Source organism: Hyperoodon ampullatus (genome assembly GCF_949752795.1).
Source record: "Hyperoodon ampullatus genome assembly, chromosome: 3".
Classification (NCBI taxonomy): Eukaryota; Metazoa; Chordata; class Mammalia; order Artiodactyla; family Ziphiidae; genus Hyperoodon; species Hyperoodon ampullatus.
The window spans coordinates 92,065,170-92,081,112 of NC_136916.1; positions in this window are offsets into that span (position 1 = coordinate 92,065,170).

A 15,943-nucleotide genomic window follows, 5' to 3' on the forward strand; every position below is an offset into this window, starting at 1 on the left:
CCTGACCCAAGTGTCATTTCCAGTGGACACAATTCAGGCCTTACTGACCATTCCTTTGAATGTCCCTCCTCTTTTGGGTTTCTGAGATACCGCTTTCTCCCATCTCTTACTGATTTTCAACCTCCTCCACTGGATTGTATTCTTCCTCCATTAAGGGTGGATGTCCACAGGGTGCTTCCCTGGGGCCTATTCTTCTCTCCTGGATCCTCCCGGGTTATCTCACCTGTGCACAGGTCTTCCCCTCTGCATATCCACCAGTAATTCCCAGAGGCTACGTGGGAGGGGAGGCCCTAAGCCTGGACCTTCTAGTCTAGGCCTGGCCCTGAGCCCCAGGTCCTGTTCCCAACTGTCTGTGGACATTATCTGGATGTGCAAAGGCATCGCAGGCTCAACACTATCACAACTGACTCAGTTGGCCAAGCCATCCTGGACTCTTCCCTCTTCCTCATCTCATCGTGTCTCTAGCATTGGCTTTTTGCATGGTTATTAAATAAGACGATTACTTCAACAAAGATAGCTCAACTGAATGATTTAATAAAGTCTCTATTTTTAGATCCTTGGCACTGCTTGGTGCCCCCTCTTGTCAAAGTTGTGGAGGAAAACAAGCAGCCTGGTGTCCACCACACAATTGCTATCAGGTTTCTTTTCATCATCCACCAGTCCTGCAACCTGGTGGCTTCTCTGGTATCTGTAGCAGGCAGAAGGCCCACCATTTGCCGTTTTAGAGTCACGGTTTCCAGATCACTTGCCAACAACTTCAGATTGCCATTCTTCCTAGGGAACACCAAGCCTTTTGTAACTCGATGTCTAAGGAAACAGCTGTGCATATTAGGACGAACCTACTGTCATAAAAAATTAACTAAATTTAAATAAAAATATCTAATATTGCCAGGGCAGGTCTAGTTCCTAGTAAAAAAGCAAGGTATTTCTTTCAGGAATAGCCTTTTAAAAATAAAGTTCATGGATCTGACCACTCTAGTGTGTTAACTTGCAACTACATAGGAATACCACCCAATAGTTCAGAAGAATATAAAAATACAGTACCTCAGATTTTTTTTGGTCAACTTTTTGGATGTAGAAGATTTTTTTTGGAGAAATTAGAAGAATATGAAAAACACTTAGATTCCCATCACAGTGCACTAACAGTTAACAGTTAAACGAGGTTTGACTGCTAAAGTCTCATAGGACTTAAAATGACAGTGCTTATAGATCTATATAGTTTATTGCAGGAAAAGGACACAATATAGCAACAGTATTAAAGTAAAGATATGCATCACAGCCAAAGGCCATCTCACAGCAAAGAGTCCAGGGCAGCCCAGCCCGACCTGCATTTGTTAGCCCTCTGTAAGGGCTGTCTAGACACACTTTCTCAGATCTGGAACCACCAATATGAGCATGGACCATCTCAGAACCAAGGAGCCCAAGATAGAGTCTCAACCAGGGTTTCTCATCCCCTGTTGGTCACGTGGGCATATACTTGCTATGTAACCAGTTCCAGTGACAGAACCCTCTGGGTGTCTCAGACCAGGTGCAAGTCAATTTCACTCTTATCAATAAACAATGTCAACAGCTTGCCTTGAAACTCCTCCCACCCATGGTTACAAAGCAGCACTAATAATCAGTAGATGTTATGCCTGGACCAGAGGTCAGTGTCAGGTGGGTACATTTCTTATTTTAGTAAAACGGTTCGGGCCAATTTCAGGTCTGCAGGAATTAACCCTCACAGCACGGTCTATCCCCCTCATCCATGGTCAAGACCATTTTAGGACAAAATGGTCACTCTTAGTTTGAGAGCCATTACTTGCTTGACGATATATAATCAAGCAGACAATCAAAATGTACATGAAAATTCCATGCATTTGTAATAATCTGTGGGCTGGTATGGATTTAAACAAATAGCTGAAAATTCCAGCATAAACTTTCTCGTACTTCTGAACTAACTTTACAAGTTGTCTACTTCTTCTACAGCCATTGTATTTATGGTATGTATCTGCTGAGGGATTCAGGGACTGTAGTCGACCTACCATTGCTCAGGTCAAAATTTTCTTCATGCCGGTTCTCCTCCCCAGAGATAATATCCTAAAGGGGTTTAGTTCAGTCTCCCAATATTCACATTTGATTGTCCATATCAGTATTATCACACGTTTTATTAGCTTCTACAATATTAGTTTTACCCAATTATCTAATGTAATTCTACCTTTAATCCTCCTCAGGTCAAGTTATAAGACATAGTCCTATAATTCTGTGGAATGGCCCTTCAATCACTTGTTTTCCTTCAGTTTAAAAAGCATATGTTTTGTTTATCCCCATTTTCTATTAACCCGCTACTTTGAGAGTGACAAGTAATATGCTAAGCCTACTGAATATGTTTCTTTGCCTACCGTTTCATTGTATATATAGGCAGTGAAGTGTCTTGATCTGATCTGATGAAATGTAACTAGGAGGGCCAAACAGGAAGGCGATATATGTGTGTGTGTGTGTGTGTGTGTGCGCGCGCGCACGTGTGCGTGTGTGTGTGTGTGGTTGTTGCAGTCCTTTGACAGAATTTGCAACACTGACTTTAGCCATTGGTATGTGAAACCAAACCCTAAGGCCAATATTTAAGCTGCCAAACAATAGGTAAAGGGACAATGTCATCTATTTGCCAGCTATATAATGGAACTTTTCACCTGGGAATACTTCCCCAGAGGAACCGAAAATTCTGCCTTTCCTGTTGGCAAATAGGGCAATTTTTATTAAGAGTTTGAGGCTCAGTAGGGCCAAATAACAGCTGGCCAATCCTCTTCAGGAGGCTCTATAGTCAGTCCTAGGGGAAAAGAGGCTACTTGCTTGTGACTACAGTGAGTTCCTCCCATGGAAACTCCCAGGAACGTGCTCCCATTGTGTACCAAATCCATTTTAGGATGGAACTTGTTTGGGCATTGTCCTTCTTGTTGGAATGCTTTTCTAACATCACCCATGACATGCTGGTATTTCAGGTCTTAATATAATCCTATATCCTTCTATTATTGGAGCTGTTCCATAAATGCTCAGTAACAAGCCTGTAACTGTCTTCAAAAGGAATATACTAGAGAGTAGCATTTGGTACTTTTCTAGTTCAAAAGTCCAGGTCACCGTTGAGCAGTAGATATTGCCTTTGGCCAGACACTCCAGTTGGCATGAGTGCAGGCAGCCAACACTTCTAATTTTATTGCATCATTAGGATCATAAGGTCCTAATGGGATAATGTGGGTCACAGCCCTCTGTGATTCTAAGAAGCCTTGTTGCTATTCAGCTTCTCAGTCAAATATAGCCTTTTTCTGGGTAATCTTATGAACTGAAACTAATGGTATCCCTAAGTGAGGGATACAGTTTTTCCAAAAGCCAAACAGGCCCACTAGGTGTTGAGTCCCTATAGCTTGAGAGGTGGGAAGCAATAATTTATTGCTCATTGTCTACAGTATGCAGTCCCCCCAAATTTCATAGTCTGTGTACAGTCCTGGATTTTTTTGGAGTTAAGCAATTATCCCCAATTAGTTATATGATTTATGACCTTCATAAGGTCTCTTTTAGCTTGATCCTCAGATTTTGAGATAACCATCATATCACCAATATAGCATATTGAAATATTGTCCAGTTGTATTAGATCTAGGGCCCACCTGACCAGACTGTGACAATACATGGGCGAGTTCAAATATCCTTGATGTGATACAGTAATTGTGTATTATAGACCATAACACATCAATGCAAGTTGTGGTTGCCTCCCCCTGTCGACTGATAATGGGAACAGCACATTTTCTGTGGGATTCTGTGGTGAACTGGCTCACATTGGTCTCTGCTTCCTGTACCCTGCTGTCTGGATTAGGTATCACTCCTCCATCAGCTGTCCTGTCTTCCAAAAATTTATAGGCAGCTCTCATCTACTGTTCTCTCTTTTCTCTTAGTCCTTGTGGGTTTTTACCTTGTTATTCCATTACTATCATTTTAGGGCAGTTTCAGGGGAAAGTGAAGATAAATGTTTATTTTTATTCCAATTCAGTCCCTAATCATATGTCAGTCTTTAAACAGTTAATTCTAAATAGCATGATAAAGGAAGAAATTGAGGGAATTTCCGCCAAATCACACAACCTGGTTGCACACCAGGAATTAAGGTGAAATGGAAGTGAACCAGCCCTTGCACCGTCTGCAGCTCAGCTTCACATCATTTGAGTAGCCCAGAAAATCTCTAGCTTGGAATTGGGTTAAAGTGATACTTGATGGCTGGCACTGCCAGATGCCTGAAAAAAGTAATAAGAATTCTTCTTTGAGGGAATGTAACATCTGTCTAGGCTTCAGATTGTTTCTAAAAATAAGATTTCATATACAAAGCCCCATACACAACCAAAGATAGACAGACACATGAAGAGTAAAGACCCTTTCAGCAAAACATTAAACAGAAATATATCCACAGACACTCCAGATATCAGATTATCAGACAACAGACTATAAAGTATCCTCCCACTAAGAAGCCCCATACCCATTAGCAGTCATTCTCCATTTCTCTTCTAAGCCCTAGGCTATTACTAATCTACTTTCTGTCTCTACAGATTTATCTATTCTGCAAATTTAATAAATGGAATCATAGAAAATGTGGTCTTTTGTGATGGGATTTTTTCACTTAGCAAAATGTTTTCAAGTTTTATCCACTTTGTAGCTCATATCAGCACTTTATTCTTTTTTTATGGCTGAACAAAATTCCATTATATGGATATTCCACATTTTATCTGTCCAGCAGTTGGTGAATACTTATGTTATATCCATTTTGGGGCAATTATGAATAGTGCTGCTGTGAACATTTGGGTGCAAGTTTTCGTGTGGACCCAGCAATACCAGAGTGGAACTGGAATTGCTCGGTCATAGGGTAATTCCATGTACTACTTACAGAAAGAAAAAAAAAAGTTACATTAAAAAGAAACTAGTGGGCTTTCCTGGTGGCGCAGTGGTTGAGAGTCCACCTGCCGATGCAGGGGACACAGGTTCGTACCCCGGTCTGGGAAGATCTCACATGCCACAGAGCGGCTAGGCCCGTGAGCCATGGCCGCTGGGCCTGCACGTCTGGAGCCTGTACTCCGCAAGGGGAGAGGCCACAACAGTGAGAGGCCCGCCTACCGCAAAAAAAAAAAAAAAAAAGAAACTAGTAAGGGTTCTTTGAGAAGATAAACAAAATTGATAAACCATTAGCCAGACTCATCAAGAAAAAGAGGGAGAGGACTCAAATCAATAAAATTAGAAATGAAAAAGGAGAAGTTACAACAGACACCGCAGAAATACAAAGCATCCTAAGAGACTACTACAAGCAACTCTATACCAACAAAATGGACAACTTGGAAGAAATGGACAAATTCTTAGAAAGGTATAACCTTCCAAGATTGAACCAGGAAGAAATAGAAAATATGAACAGACCAATCACAAGTAATGAAATGGAAACTGTGATTAAAAATCTTCCAACAAACAAAAGTCCAGGACCAGATGGCTTCACAGGTGAATTCTATCAAACATTTAGAGAAGAGCTAATGCCCATCCTTCTCAAACTCTTCCAAAAAATTGCAGAGAAGGAACACTCCCAAACTCATTCTATGAGGCCACCATCACCCTGATACCAAAAGCAGACAAAGATACTACAAAAAAAGAAAATTACAGACCAATATCACTGATGAATATAGACGCAAAAATCCTCAACAAAATACTAGCAAACAGAATCCAACAACACATTAAAAGGATCATATACCATGATCAAGTGGGATTTATCCCAGGGATGCAAGGATTCTTCAATATACATGAATCAATCAATGTGATAAACTATACTAACAAATTGAAGAATAAAAACCATATGATCATCTCAATAGATGCAGACAAAGCTTCTGACGAAATTCAACCCCCATTTATGATAAAAACTCTCCAGAAAGTGGGCATAGAGGGAACCTACCTCAACATAATAAAGGCCATATATAACAAACCCACAGCAAACATCATTCTCAATGGTGAAAATCTGAAAGCATTTCCTCTAAGATCAGGAACAAGATGAGGATGTCCACTCTCACCACTATTATTCAACATAGTTTTGAAAGTCCTAGCCATAGCAATCAGAGAAGAAAAAGAAATAAAAGGAATACAAATTGGAAAAGAAAAAGTAAAACTGTCACTGTCTGCAGATGACATGATACTATACATAGAGAATCCTAAGGATGCCACCAGAAAACTACTAAAGCTAATCAATGAATTTGGTAAAGTTGCAGGATACAAAATTAATGCACAGAAATCTCTTGCATTCTTATACACTAATGATGAAAAATCTGAAAGAGAAATTAAGGAAACACTCCCATTTACCACTGCAACAAAAAGAATAAAATACCTAGGAATAAACCTACCTAGGGAGACAAAAGACCTGTATGCAGAAAACTATAAGACACTGATGAAAGAAATTAAAGATGATACCAACAGATGGAGAGATATGCCATGTTCTTGGATTGGAAGAATCAATATTGTGAAAATGACTATACTACCCAAAGCAATCTACAGATTCAATGCAATCCTTATCAAATTACCAATGGCATTTTTTACGGAACTAGAACAAAAAATCTTAAAATTTGTATGGAGACACAAAGGACCCCGAATAGCCAAAGCAGTCTTGAGGGAAAAAAAATGGAGCTGGAGGAATCAGACTCCCTGACTTCAGACTACACTACAAAGCTACAGTAATCAAGACAATATGGTACTGGCACAAAAACAGAAACATAGATCAATGGCACAAGATAGAAAGCCTGGAGATAAACCCACGCACCTATGGTCAACTAATCTATGACAAAGGAGGCAAGGATATACAATGGAGAAAAGACAGTCTCTTCAATAAGTGGTGCTGGGAAAACTGGACAGCTACATGTAAAAGAATGAAATTAGAACACTCCCGAACACCATACACAAAAATAAACTCAAAATGGATTAGAGACCTAAATGTAAGACCAGACACTATAAAACTCTTAGAGGAAAACAGAGGAAGAACACTCTTTGACATAAATCACAGCAAGATCTTTTTTGATCCACCTCCTAAAGTAATGGAAATAAAAACAAAAATAAACAAATGGGACCTAATGAAACTTCAAAGCTTTTGCACAGAAAAGGAAACCATAAACAAGATGAAAAGACAACTCTCAGAATGGGAGAAAATATTTGCAAACGAATCAACGGACAAAGGATTAATCTCCAAAAGTGTAAATAGCTCATGCAGCTCAATATTAAGAAAACAAACAACCCAATCCAAAAATGGGCAGAAGACCTAAATAGACATTTCTCCAAAGAAGACATACAGATGGCCAGGAAGCACATGAAAAGCTGCTCAACATCACTAATTATTAGAGAAATGCAAATCAAAACTACAAAGAGGTATCACCTCACACCAGTTAGAATGGGCATCATCAGAAAATCTACAAACAACAAATGCTGGAGAGGGTGTGGAGAAAAGGGAGCCCTCTTGCACTGTTGGTAGGAATGTAAATTGATACAGCCACTATGGAGAACAGTATGGAGGTTCCTTAAAAAACTAAAAATAGAATTACCATATGATACAGCAATCCCACTACTGGCCATATACCCAGAGAAAACCAAAATTCAAAAAGACCCATGCACCCCAATGTTCATTGCAGCACTACTTACAATAGCCAGGTCATGGAAGCAACCTAAATGCCTACTGACAGACGAATGGATAAAGAAGATGTGGTACATATATACAATGGAATATTACTCAGCCATAAAAAGGAACTGAATTGGTTCATTTGTATAGACATGGATGGATCTAGAGACTGTCATACAGAGTGAAGTAAGTCAGAAAGAGAAAAACAAATATCGTATATTAACACATATATTTGGAACCTAGAAAAATGGTACAGATGAACCGGTTTGCCGGGCAGAAATTGAGACACAGATGTAGAGAACAAACGTATGGACACCAAGGGGGGAAAGCGGCGGGGGGGCTGAGGGTGGCAGTGTGATGAACTGGGTGATTGGGATTGACATGTGTACACTGATGTGTGTAAAACTGATGACTAATAAGGACCTGCTGTATAAAAAAATAAATAAAATTAAATTTAAAAAAATTTACATTCCTCCCCCCCAAAAAAACTAGTAAGAATAAAAATAAGCCTACTAATATACCAAATCAGTGTATGATTTGTGTGATTCATTTGTATAATAGTTGGTATGACTGTATTACGGCTTGAAAAAGACGATGAAAAGGATCTGAAGGGCAAAGTGGCTCTCATGTGAAGATAGACTAAATTGATTGAACTCAGTCTAGAAGAAGGAAAGCTGAGGAAGTTACAAAATCAAAATTATTGAAGTTACAAAATCTTGACTAACTGGTCAACCTCCAATTTATTTAACCATTTTCAAAACACCTCAATAAGAGTACAGTCTTGATTTTAAATAAGATAGTTTAGGAACCTAATAGCAAAGTAATCTGGACTCTGTTGGGTTTTTTTTACCGAAAATAATAATGAACATATATGAATATTAATATATGAGTTATTGAGAATCTACCATAAGCTAGGCATCATCCTGAGTACAAAACATGTTTTATCTCATTTGACCTTTCTAAAAAACTTCAAGATAGGTATTATTTTTCTTATTAAAAAAGGAAGAGAAAATAAAGGTTAAGTGCTCATGTCCAAATCTCTCCTATTTTAACAATTTTCTCTTAAATCACATCATCCCCCAGCTACCTCTCATTTCCTTCCCCCCATGTAGAGGGAAATTTCATGAAAGGATTGCTTGTATTTCCCATAATCATTTTCTTACCATCCACTTATACCTGAAGTTTGCCCCACGACATTGTCAGAAACTGCCTCCTCTGAGTTCAACACAGAAGTGAGAGTTCCAGTGCCATTTTCCAGACTCTCTCTTAAAAACCTCTTTCCTTGGCTCATCCCCTAGAGCAGGATTCAGCAAATGTTTTCAACATCCTTGGAGCTAAAAATGGCCTTTGTATTCTTCAATAGTTGAAAAAAGTCAAAAGAAGATTTCACAACATGTGAAAGATTACATGAAATTCTCATTTCAGTGTCCATAAATAATGCTTATGGGACACAGACATGTGTATTCACTTCTGTATTGTCTATGGTTGCTCTGGTGCTACAATGGCAGAGTTGAGTAAGTTGGAACAGAGGCCTTATGTGGTGCTATCACTGCTTCACACTGCTGCTCGCGGGCTATGAATCACACTGACACACTTAGAATTTGACAGATCCCACTGACACAGTTAGAACTTGACAGTGTTTCAAGTGCCTTATGTATCACTGTATCCGTGACATTTTATTTTTTTCACTGCCAGTGCATACCCATCATGTCAAAACAAGAAAAGTGAACTTCAAATGTCATGCCTCTAAGGTACAGTGGAATGTGGGTTATTTTGATCAAATTAGATGGCAAAGCATTGTGTTTATTATACAATGACATTAAGGCTGTGCTGACATTACCAAACTAAGCCTGATCACAATATTCTCAACTCACAGGAGAGGAACAGTCAGAAAAAATGGAAAATCTTAAATGGAATATCTCATCACAGAAAAATTTCTTCACAAAAATAAAAAATGAAAATAAGGCTGCAACAAAAGCCAGTTTCCTACTGGCTCATTTGTTAGCCAAGCAAGGAAAGCCATTTACTGCTGGTAAGTTCACTAGATCATGTTGGATTGCAGCAGCTGAAGGAATCTGTCCAGAAAAAAACAAACTTGCTTAAAACTATTAGCCATTTGGTGTGAAGCGTTGCTCCAAGAGTTGAGGACATTGGGAGCAACATCAATAATCAATTAAACAAGAAGGTCAATGATTTCGAGTGGTTTTCCTTGGCTCTTGATGTGTCAGCAGGTATTACTGATACTGTATCTGCTAACACGGAGAGGGATCAACTTGAAGTCTTAACACACATCATTCCCTAGAGCATTTTTCATCTTTCCTTCTCTAGGCAGCTTTCACACATACCACAAAGGTTTCAGATTCGTTCTCTTCTCAAGCAGGGGCATATTTATTCTTGCAGGATTCTAACTGCAGTTCTCAAAGCTCTAGGATAACTATGGTACATTTTCAGAGAGTGTCAGTTTTATTCCAGGATTTGGAGAAAAACTGTTTAAAATGTTTGCCCTTTAAAAGAGTTTTGGGACACATGTACAAGTAAAATTAGCAAAATTCTGCTTTTCCATGTCAGTCAAACTTGTGTTTTTCTTGAATGCATACTGTAGAGTAGAAAATTTTTTATGTGTAGAGAGTGATTGAAAACTCTGGCATTTTTTTGTGTAGTCGGGGAACCCATTGATATTAGCTCTGGAGTCTCCTTAAGTGAATGCAAGACGCTACACGAGGCAAGAACAAATTTTGTGGGTATCTGTGGCCCACATTTATACTTTGACCAGAGTAGACAAACTTGAACATGTGACTTCTCAGTGAGTCCAAGAAGCCTGAGATATCTATTGTACAATAGATATTTATCAACTTAAGTTTCTCACCTCGTAAATCACTGTTACTACTTGGATTATACACAAAACCATTGGCTCCTGAAAATCAGCTCCATTTCCTGATATAATTGCCCTCAATCAAATGTTTTGGTATATTGAAATATTTCTGGATAAAATCATATGATATTTAGGATTTGGTTCAAAATAATATGGGATGGGGGAAGTACACTGGAGTAAGGTTTCAAACTCAAGGTCGAGTTGCTTTTCATTAGGCAAGAAAAGAGAGGTGATGACCAAAGACAAAAACCTGGATAATTTGACTAACTTGTTCAATGTGGTGATAAAGAAAGTCTCACTCAATTTTCTTATTCAATAGCTTTTGGTTTATTTGTCTGAAGTCTAAATAATTTCAGATAACAACTGCAAAGCAAAACTGTTAATGTTTTTTTGTGAACATCAATAAAATTGCTATAATAATAAAGATTGAGAGTTAGATGGAAATCATAAGGACGATATCATTGAGATTCTCAGTTCATTTAAGCATAGTGAAAGTTTTGGCTTCAGTGAAATAGAAAACATCATTACTCATCTTTCTTCAACATAAAAGTGTTTTGACAAGAATTCTGTGGAAATAGTAAAAAAAAAGGCTGACTGGGTCAGAGAGCAGATCATATGATTCTGGTTACTTGGCCTGTGAGCAGGATGTCGCAACTCTCAGAATTGTTTATCACAGGAACCTGAAAATATTGCACCATCACTCTCTCTCCGGCAGCATCCTACAAATATTTTTTCAGCATTTACCCTTTTATAGCCCATAAAGCAGTGAAAAACTGTTTGCCGTTTTTTTGTGGGTGTAGGTTCTAGAGACACTGAGACTCCAAAATAGAGAAGAGAAGTTGTCGAGATGATGAATCTGATATTGCTATCAGCTGCCTTCGGTGCAGCCCAGTTTTCTGACATGGACAGAATGCAAGAAAAGCAGCCTCTTCACTGAACCAATGATACAAGCGGAACATTTCTTTTTCCCTGAATGATAATTTAAAACATTTTAATATATTTTAAAATATGGTGTTATTATGTATAAAATGAAATATTTGTAGGATTTTAATGTTTCAAAAAGAGACTTCAAAGAAACTTAATGATTTTATTGGCTACTTTGGCCATACCTCCATACTCTCCAGAGTATGATTTGTTCTCCTCTGCTAGGAGGGGTAACTGGTGGAAAATACTGAAAAGTCCTGATTGAACTGGTTTTCTTTTTTTTTTTTAAGGAAAGCTTAGGAAGGTATCAATTATTTAAAACTTCTCTAGGGCTTCCCTGGTGGCGCAGTGGTTGAGAGTCCGCCTGCCGATGCAGGGGACGCGGGTTCGTGCCCCGGTCCGGGAGGATCCCACATGCAGTGGAGCGGCTGGGCCCGTGAGCCATGGCCGCTGGGCCTGCACGTCCGGAGCCTGTGCCCCGCAATGGGAGAGGCCACAGCAGTGAGAGGCCCGCGTACCGCAAAAAATAAATAAATAAATAAAATAAAACATCTCTAAACCATACCTATGGGGAGAACTTCTTCTCAGTTATTTAAAAATCAGGCTAACAAAATATTTTTACATAAACAGTAGTTTTATTATTTTCTAATACTCTAGTGTATTCAAAGTAGGCTAAGAAAGCATTGCCTAATAGAGAATCAGTGAAATGGGGGAAAAAATGAATTGATTTAAGAAACCATGGGCTTACCACAAATCAATTCTTAAATTGAAATTTATTATTTGCATAGACATTGAAGATAATGCCTGAAACCTTTTAAAAAACTAAGTAAAATTTCCTGTATAATTCTGTAGACAGCCTAAATTTTCTATGGGGACAATTATCTCTAAGGTAAAAGGGGAAACTTTGATTTTGTCCCTTCAAATGATCACAAATGGTCAAATCTGTTTTAGGAAGGTTTTATTATAACCTACATTGCACAGAAACGATGCTTGGGTGGTATTTGTGGGGATGCCCAGAAAAAAATGTATCGTCTGGTCAAAGCTGAGACATCGAGATCAGCATTTTCATCCCATCCTGTCCTTGGGCTCCAGGATGCAGGGACTGTGGCTTTCAAGTGAGCGCCACAAGTCTTTCCACTCTGTCCCTACAGAAACTATTTCCTTAACCAGAATTGCTGGCGCTTATTGTGCACAGAGTGGGAAAAAACTCCTGGCACAAGGTTAGAATGTGTTCAGCGTTCTGAGAATTGTTTTAGCAATTCTCCCCTCTATAATGCATCCATATTTTTTTTCTCTCTACTAGACATTTCCACTAGTATACAAATATAGTACTCTTTCTTCCACGTAAAAAACAAACAAACAACCACTCCTGACCTCATTCCCCCATCTAGCTTACTGCTCTATTTCTGTTCCTGTGGCAGAAAAACTCCTCAAAATAATCATCTACCCCCCTTGTCTGCAATTCCTCACCCCTTCTCTTCTGAGCCCACTCACTCAGGCCTCTACCCCGACCTCTTCACATAAGTTGCCCTTGTTAGGGCTATTAATGTCTCCCACATTGTAAAATCTAAGGCACATCTTCTTTATCCTTACTTGACCCATCAGCAGTGTCCTCGACAACTGATCACTTTATTTTTCTTCCTTGTAACATTTTCTGCCTCTGGTTTTCAGGACACCCCTCTCTCCTGGCTCTCCTCTCTCCTCAATGGCTGCTACTCGGTCTCCCTGGTTCCTCCTGTCTCTCTGACTTGAAACGCAGGACTGCTCCAGGGCTCAGTTTTGGCTCTTTGTCTGAGACTACAATTTCTCCTGGGGAATCTCATTCAGTCTCATGCATGTAGATGACATCCAAATGCACATTTCCAGCCCTGACCTGTCCACACGCATATATTCAGCTGCCTGATCCACATTTCTACTTGTATGTCTAATAGGCGTCTCGATTTTCATATGTCCCAGACTGAACTCCTGATCTTTCCCCCCAAACCTGCTTCTCCCTGAGTCTGCCTCTGCTTATTTAGTTAAAGTAATTCCAACCTTCCAGTGGCTCAGGCTAAAAACTTTGGACTCATTGTCCTTCACTCCTATCTTTCTCTTGAATAAAATGCTGAAAGAAAACGTTGAAGTCTGCTCTACATAATGCTTAAAGACAAAGGGCTAGAATTCTTACCGCTGCCTAAAAGTTGCAAAAGGGCTACTGCCACCTCTTTCTCTCTAGAAATGCCAAGCTTCCAACCATCAGCTATAATCACCCTTTGGAGAGACCAGGAAGCTTCTGTTCAGACCTGCAACTTCTACTAACTGGGTAACAATTGTTCAAACTGGTTCCAGGAAGGAAGGAAAAGCACAAGGTTGGACATCACATTCCCTTTATACACACCACTTATATACGCCAAATATTTTCACACACGTTTCTTTTATTCTCTACTTTCAAGTGGTCAACTTTCCCACCAAGTGCTAAAGGGGAGCTCTGTGGCCCTGGAGACACCAACAGCTGGAAAAGCTCTTTGCAGAGCACGTAGGTGCCATAGTTGCTGCTGGGCACTTGTATTGGAGAAACAGAGCTGGCCTCACCTCCTTTGGGGGCCTATCAATACAGAGAGGATTCCCAATTAGTGGGGGAAAATGCTCCCACGGGTAGAATGTAGAATTTAAATCCCTCTGCGAGTTGTGTTTGTTTTGCGGTATGCGTGCCTCTCACTGTTGTGGCCTCTCCCGTTGCGGAGCACAGGCTCCGGACGCGCAGGCTCAGCGGCCAGGGCTCACGAGCCCAGCCGCTCCGCGGCATGTGGGATCTTCGCGGACGCTCCGCGGCATGTGGGATCTTCCCGGATGGGGGCACGAACCCGTGTCCCCTGCATCAGCAGGCGGACTCCCAATCACTGCGCCACCAGGGAAGCCCACCTCTGGGAGTTTTTAAACAGTAAAGTATGTCTTCTGCCTTTCTGAAAATCAGCCCATCTGTAATTTCTTTGAAGATAAGAGATCTGTTTTCTACTTTTTTTTGGTACCACTCCCAAGAGCCTAAGTGGGTGCCTTGCATTTGATGGGTACTCAAAAAAAATGTTGCTGATTGCTCCAAACTTTATCCTCCCCCTTGGGAAGTCGGTGGGTTCCTTTATTCTTTAAGGACTAAATCATATTTCTATGTGTTTCTATCTCCAAGACCCAAAGAAGCACCTACTTGCCACACAAGCAGGTAAAGATACACAAGCCCCAGTGAAGAAGGCACTCATGCAGTCTTGGAAAGTTGCTCTTCTGGTGGGACATCACTGAGGCTTCAGGCAACAGGGGAGATGAGGAGAAAGGAACTTAAGGTCCTGTATGTCCTGTATGTTACCAGTTTATTAGGAGAAATTCTGATAGGATTCTTAGTTTATCACTAACAGCTCTGCCTTCTCCTTTGCAAAATGGCATTTGTATTCTGTCATCATTTTTACTATCAACCTTGCAGTCTTTAGTGTCTTAAATTCATTTAAATACATTTCTTCTTCCCTACCCACAATCCAACATACATAAGTGATTCTGATAAAAAAGAAATGGGACATTATCTGATAGATATCCTCAAAGACTTAAAATATTTTTAAGAGCTCCATCTGAAAAAACTGTGACAAAGGAGTATGAAGAAATCACTTAGTATTTATGTTTTAACTTTACTTTCTGTTAAATGTAATTTTGAAATGTTCTTTTCTAGAAAAGATACATGAATGATAAGGTTCTTTAAAAAAAAGAAGGTGCACAATAGAAGCCTGTTAGAGCTATTACTAAGGAAACCCATGAACCCATGAAGAAATGCCTGTAAATAAGTGCAAGTGACTGATGCAGATTAGAAGCTCAATTCTGGTTTCAAAGAAAAAAATGCTAAAAGCAAAGATAGAGGAATAACTTTCTTTTTTCCCCAAGTTTTACTGAGGTGTAACTGATGTATAACATGGTATTAATTTAAGGTGTACAACCTAATGACTTGATTTATGTAAACACTGCAAAACGATTACAATAGTCTAGTTAACATCCATCATCTCATATAGTCATATGTTTTTTTCTTGTGATTAGAATTTTAAGATCTACTCTCTTAGCAACTTTCAAATATACAATATGGTATTGTTAACTATAGTCATCATGCTCTACACTGCATTCCTAGAACTTATTTCTTATAACTGGAAGTTTGTATCTTTTGACCCCTTTCACCCATCCCCTCCATCCCCCACCTCTGGCAACCACCAATCTGTTCTGTTTCTACGAGTTCATTTTTTTTAGATTCCAAATATGTAATACTATATGGTATTTGTCTTTCTCTGTCTGACTTATTTCACTAGAAATAACGTTCTTATTAGAAAGGTTGTATTAGTCAGGGTTCTCCAGAGATACAAAACCAATAGGATAGAGAGAGAGAGAGGGACAGAGAGAGAAGAGAGACTTATTTTAAGGATTGGCTCATGGAATTTTAGAAGCTAGAGAGTCTGCAGTCTTTAGGGCAGGTAGGCAGAGTTTCTCTATTGCAGTCT